Raw genomic sequence first — 7,099 nt, forward strand, 5'->3', positions numbered from 1 at the left:
ACCTTGTGTCGAACAATGATCAGCACACTTTAGAAAGATGTGGCGACATTAGGGAGTGCACAGGAAACATTGGTGGGAAAATGATTTCACTGAGAAACCTCAGTTTGATGGGTACATTGGAGAAGCTGGGGCTGTTCCCCTTAAGAAGGTGATGCTGAGAGGAATGTACAGAGTGGTGATCATCTGAAAGCCTATTTGCTGCAGGATGAGGAATTTGGGAATATAGGAATATAAGGAGACAGGTCAACATCAATCGTGTTCAACTCGTGACTGTTCCCTATTTTCACTTCATCTATCCACTGTGGTTTCATAATCCTTAAATATCCTACATCTTAATAACAATAAAAACTTGTACCCAGTTTCAGTATCGAAAACTTTCAGCTGATCCTAAGCTTCAGTAACAATTTTCAGAAGGTTCCACATTTTTACGAACTTTTGTGTGAAGAAGTGTTTCCTGACGTCACCCTTGAACGGCTTAGCTGAAATTGAATGTTATGTCCTCTTGTTTTGGATTCCCCAAAACAGGGAAAATTGTTTCTCTCTATCTAAACTATCAAGTCCCTTAATCACCTCATAAGCCTCAATTCGACAACCTGAACAAAACACATGCGGGAACCTGGGTTTGAAAATTGAAGAAACGAGTACAAAAGCAAGGCGGCAATGGAGAATTTTTATAAACACTGAAATAGAAAGAAACTGGAGGCGACAGACGTGGACAATGTTGGATGAATGGCCTCATCCTGTGCTATAACCATTCTATGATGCTCTGATTCCAACCTACCCACATTCTTTAATCCTTTTAGAAACATAGAAGAAGTAGTAGGCCATTCGGTCTTTTGAACCAGCTCCGCCATTCAATATCGTCATGGCTGATTCTCTATCTCAACGCCACACTCTCGCTCTTTCCCCATGCCCCTTGATGCCTTTCGAGTTCAGAAATCCATTTCTTTCTTGAATATATTCAGTGACGTGGCCTCTGTGGTAGAGAATTCCACAACTTTACCACCGTCTGAGTGAAGACGTTTCTCCTCATCTCAGTCCTAAATGGCCAACCCCGAATCATGAGATTCTTACCCCTTGTTCTGGACCTCCCAGCAAGGAGAAATATCCACTATACATCCAGTCTGTCCAGCCCTGCCGGAATTGTATAGGTTTCAATGAGAACCTCTCTTATTCTTCGAAACTCCAGTGAATACAGGCCTAGTCGGCCCAATCTTTCCTCAAACGACAATCCTGCCATCCCTGGAATCATTCTGGTGAACTTTCGATGCACTTCCACTTTGACAAGTATATCCTTTCCTCGGGAAGGAGACCAAAACTGCACACAACACTCCAGGAGTGGCCGCACCAAGGCCCTGCACTGCTGCAGCAAGACACCCTTTCTGCTGTGCTCAAGAGGCCTTGCAATGAAGGCCAAAAAACCATTTGCCTTCTTAACTGCTTGCTGCATCTGCGTGCTTGTTTTCAGTGTTTGATGTACAAGGACACCCAGGTCCATTTGAACATCAACATTTCCCAATGTATCAACATTGAAATAATATTCTGCCATTGTGTTTATCCTACAAAAGTGGATAAATTCAACACTTATCCACCTAAAACTGCATCTACCATATATTTTGTCACTCACTCAACTTCCCTTAATCGCCTTGAAGCCTCTTTACATTGTCCTCACCATTCACACTTCGATGAAGTTCCTTGTCGTCTGATAACATGGAAATATTACATTTGATTCCCTCATCCAAGTCAATGATATGTATTGTGAAAAACTGGGGCCCAAGCACTGATCCCTGTGGTACCCTACTGGTCACCGTCTGCCATTCTGAAAAATACCCATTTAATGCTACTCTCTGTTTCCTGTCTGCCAACCAATTCTCAATCCACACCAAAATATCACCCCCAATCCCATGTGCTTAAATTTTGCACGCAGACCTCTTACATGGGGCTTTATCAACAGCTTCCTGAAATTAAAAAATACACCACATCCACTGGCACTCCCGTATTTATTCTGTTACTTTCGTCCTCAAATAAACTCCAGCAGCATTGTCAAACATGATTTCCCTTTCATAAATGCCTGTTCATTTTGTCTAATCCCGTTGATGTTTTCTAAGTTTCTTGTTATCACATCCTTTATGAAAGACTCTAGCATTTTCCCTCATGTCAGGCTAACCGAACTGTAATACCCTGTTTTTTCCCCTCCCCCTTTTTTAAGTTGTGGGGTTACATTTGACACCCTACAGTCTGCTGGGACTATTCCAGAATCTACAGAAATTTGGAAGATGGTAACCAGCGCATCCATTATTTCCATGACCACGTTCTTTAGTACCGTGGAATGTAGATTTTCAGGCCCTTGGGATTTATCGGCTTTCAGTGCCATTAATTTCTTCAGCTCTGCTTTTTTAGGAATACTAATTCTCTTCAATTCCTCCTTCTCACTTGACCTTTGGTTCGCTGGAATTTATGGGAATCTACTTGTGTCTTCCTCCGTGAGGATAGAACTAAAGTAGTTGTTGAATTGCCCTGCTACATCCTTGTTCTCTATTGTAAATTTTGTTGTTTCGAAATGTAAGGGCCCTACATTTGTCTTCATTAATCTTTTTCTTCTGCGTACTTATATAAGCTTTTACAATACTCTTTATGTATCTTTCAAGTTTACTCTCATTCTCTATTTTTCCTCTTTTAATTAACCTCTTGGTTCTCCTTTATTGAATTCTAAACTGCTTCCAATCCTCAGGCTTGCTACTTTTTCCAGCAAATTTATATGACTGCTCTTTGGAACTAATACTATCCTTAATTTATTTTGTACACCATGGCTGGACCACTTTTCCTGTTGTCTTTTTGCGACAAAAAGGAATATACACATGTAGCAATGCATGAATTCATTCCTTAAGTAGTAATCATTGCCTACCCACCATCATGCCTTTTAATGAAGTTCCCCAATCGATTTTAGCCAAATCACTCCTCATGCCTCCGCAGTTTCCTTTGTTTTGATTTTGGACCATAGTTTTGGATTGGATTACTTCATTTTATAACCTAAGAAAGAGTTCTTTCATATTATGGCCACTGTTCCCTCACGGACTTCGCACAACAAGATTATTCATTAACCCCGTCTCATTGAAAAAAATAAACAAATCTATTATAGCCTGTTCCCTAGTTAGTTCTTCGATGTACTTGTCAAAAAAGCTATTTCAAGCACAATCCATCATTTACCACAGTGTTATTGATAATTTGATTTGTCCACTCTATATGTAAATTAAAGTCACCCATGACAACTGTAGCACACTTGTTACATGCATTTCTAATTTCCTGTCTAATGCCGCCACCTACCTTACCACTTCTGTTTGGAAGCCTGTATACACCTCCCGCGAATGTTTCCCGCACCTGATTGCGTCACAGCTCCACCTAGATTGATTCTGCATCTAGATTTTCTCTCAATATTGTATTGATGTCATCGTTAACTAAAAATGCCACGCCACCTACTTTTCCTTTTTGCCTGTTCTTCCTAAATATCGAACACCATTGGATATTCAGCTCCCAGCATTGGTCACCCTGCAGCCATGTCTGTGTAATCACAATCAGATCCTATGCGTTGACATCTATTTGCATTGTTAATTCGCCCACCTTATTGCAAATGCTCCATTCATTCAGCTACAGTGTCTTTAGGCTTTTCTTTTTACACATCTTTCTTTGTACTCTGGCCCTATTTGCTGCAGCCTCCGTTTCCTCTGCCTTCTACTTCTGATGTTTTTGCTTTTCTGTCTTTCATTTCTATCTTTGTTTCCCTGTCTCGTGTCTCCCCTCTCAGGCCCCCATCCCCCTGCCAGTCTAGTTCATCCGACTATCATTCTGGCGAAGCTGCACTGCAGCCTCTACGTTACAGATGTATGTCCATGCAACTTCAGCTGCTTCATCAATGACCTTCCCGGCAAAGTAGATTCAGAATTCGGGATGTTCGCAGATGATTTGCGCAATGTTTAGCACCATTTGCGAGTCATGAGGTTCTGAAGTTGTCCGTTGCATGAACAGTGAGGCCGGAACAATATTCAGACATGGGCTGATAGGTGGCAAGTAAGAATTGCGCCTCATCAGTGGCCAGGCAGTGACCATCTCCAGCCAGAGAGAATCCAATTATCTCCCCTGAAGCTCAATGGAATTAACATCGCTGAATAAAGCACCATTCACATCCTGGGTGTTATGATTGAGCAGACACTATATTGGACTAGACATACAAATACGGTGCTTACAAAAGCAGTTCAGGTGTTGGGAATTCTGCAGAGAGGGACTCCGCTCCCCCCAGCCCAAAACCTTTCTCACATCCACAAGGCACAGGTCAGACGCCTTATGAATACTTTCCATTTGCTTGAATGCTTGAAACTCCAAGAGCACTCAAGAAGCACGACAACATACGGGACAAAGCAGCCCGCTTGCTTGGCACCTAATACACCACCTTTTACATCCAATCCCTCCAACATCGACGCACAGTGGCGGCCGTGTATACCATCTACAAGATGCACTGCTGTAACTCACCAAGTCTCCGTCCACAACAACTTACAAACCCGTGAAATCTACCGCCTAGGAGGCCAATGGCAGCAGATGCGTGGGAACACAACCACCTGCAAGTTCTTCTTCAAGCCACACACCATCCTGACTTGGAGCTATATCGCCGTTCCTTCACTGTCACTGGCACAACATTGTGGAACTCGGTTCCTAACATCATTGTGAGTGTACCTACACCACATGGACTGCAGCGGTTTCAAGTTCTCGATGATAGTCAGGGATGGGCAATAACTGATGACTTAGTCAGCGAGAGCCAATTCCGGTGAAGGAATAAATAATAATAAACAATATGAATAATCTTTTTGTAATGTTTCCATTGTCTCTCAGCCGCAGTAGCTTCTGTGGGGGAGACTTCTTGATTTCCAATACTCTTCGCGTGAAGACGTTCTTCTTGTCAACGCCCCTGAACAAGGTAAATTCCCGCTTGGTTTGCAGACTGTCCACCAGGTTAAATAACGAAGCTAGCGAGTCATTTAATCATCGTGCGCATCGCCATCAGATCAAACCTTCAATATAGTTATTCAAGGAATTACAAGAAATGTCGAGACAATCCGTCTGCCCTCATAACTTGGGTTTGATATCACAATGATAATTTCAGATTTCCATTCTGCATAACGCTGTCCCATACAAAAACTGGATTCAAACTCACGCGTGGGAAACATAATGGATTCACAGCTTTAAACTCTGGACCACCTCGCCACATGCATGACACTTATCTAACAACGTCATGTAGCTTTGGCATCCATGTGCTGTTGAACTAAATGATCCTCTTTGGCACAGGTCCTGAACATTCAGCCAGATGATCAAAATGGAAATGGAGTTTCTGTTAGCCGACGAAATTTCCATCGCATCAGTTCAGGGACTGGTGTGAATGGACTGATGCGAAACATTTCAACACCATGTCCAGCATGTATCTCCACAGTGTGAAAACCTACTGTGGAAAGCCTGAAACAGACAAACATTCCGCAGCAAAAAAAAAACCCCTCCAGGAGATTCCTCACAGGGGAATCCATAGACCATCGAAACACACGCTTCCTGACCTACATTGTCTGATCATTGAGACACATGTATCTGCTCCTGTCTGGCTTCATTCCGTGAAGGCATAGAAATTATATTCTTCCACTGAACCGTGAAAGTGTCTCTAGAGCAGCTTAAAGAGAATTCCTTCTGTTTCACTGAGATATTCTGAATTGATCTTTTTCTTTAAGTCACAAAATGCTTTATTATTCAACACGTCTGTCCATTACAGGGGCTGATGAAAGATCCAATCAGTGAGGTGCGCATTCACCCTTTTAAAACATTATTTCAGGGGATGTGAGAGTCGCTCGCAAGGCCCGTCTTTGTTACACATCCCAAACTGTCCTTGAACTCAGTGTCTTTCTCAGCGGGCAGTTAGGAATCAAACTCATATGTAGGCCAGACCAGGGAAGACATCAGTGAACCAGCACTGAGATTAGCGTTTAATTGCAGGTTTTAATTATTGAGTTTAATTTCCACCAGCAACTCTGGTGGGAAATGAACCCAATTCCCCGGAATATTTCCACTGCTCCACTGTCTCCCCTTAGAGAGAGCTGGAAATATCAAGTCGAATGGTTCGCCATGTTAATGTTAACAAAAAGATCGAACCCGAGACGTTACAAGAAAAGTCTATGCAACCTGGGCTCATTATTAGGATTGCAGTATCACATTCGTGATTCCAGGCAAAGCTTCTGCAAAATCACCGCACAAAGGCAGAAACAGTTTATGAAGTTAGGACGAAGGTGGGATTCGAAATACTGCGCACAAAGACCAAGCGATAAACAGTTCATCGCCTTAACCTCTGGGCCACATGAAACACGGGACTCCCACATCTGCTTGTCATTTCAATCAACATTTCAAACCGAGTGCTATCAGCCTCCCACGTGAATCCACAAGTAGACAGTTCCCTCATTTGATGCATTAGAATAAATTCAGAGTCTCATGGCACGGAGAAACGTTGTTTAAACTTGGCATTCATTTAAATCGCGTGTGTTGAAGAGATACATTCCCTGCAATGACTTCCCGGGTGTTCAAACCTGGTCCTGATTTCCGGAACTGCCACCACCTCGAGCGCGAAATAAAAAAGCTGCATTAAGATGGGCTCGTCCGGGAATTGAACCCGGGACCTCTCGCATATTAACTCAACGAAAGTCCCAAAGCGAGAATCATGCCCCTAGACCAACGAGCCACCTGTATAACCAAACCCAAATAAGGAATCCTTTCATTGTCACACAAAGTGCATCAAACAAAAGCGAATTACAGTTCATGCTGGAAATATTTTCCAATGTTTTACAAACCCCGGGGACGACTCCAACCAGTGGAGAGTTTCCCGCCTTATTTCCTTTCACTTCAGTTTTGCTGGAGTTCTTTGGGTCAAATGCTTCTTTGAACTCAAGTGCAGTCACTTGCACCTCATGTCTTGAGTTCGGCTGTTTTCTTCAGGTTTGGACCAAGGCTGCAATGAGGTCAGGAGCTGAGTGACCCTGGCAGGAAACAAACTGAGCTTCAGTGAGCGGGTTATTGCTGA

The 7,099-nt window shown here is 42.9% G+C and overlaps 1 non-coding gene across 1 annotated transcript; it reads right to left on the bottom strand.

The window, feature by feature from the left end:
* Window positions 1-6,670: 6,670 nt before the first annotated feature.
* Window positions 6,671-6,760, bottom strand: trnap-ugg (transfer RNA proline (anticodon UGG)). The gene is given in 2 exon segments: window positions 6,671-6,706; window positions 6,725-6,760. It is a non-coding gene; the product is annotated as a tRNA-Pro (tRNA).
* Between the last annotated feature and the right edge of the window lie 339 nt (window positions 6,761-7,099).

Source organism: Cetorhinus maximus, chromosome 31 (assembly GCF_964194155.1).
Source record: "Cetorhinus maximus chromosome 31, sCetMax3.hap1.1, whole genome shotgun sequence".
Taxonomy (NCBI): domain Eukaryota; kingdom Metazoa; phylum Chordata; class Chondrichthyes; order Lamniformes; family Cetorhinidae; genus Cetorhinus; species Cetorhinus maximus.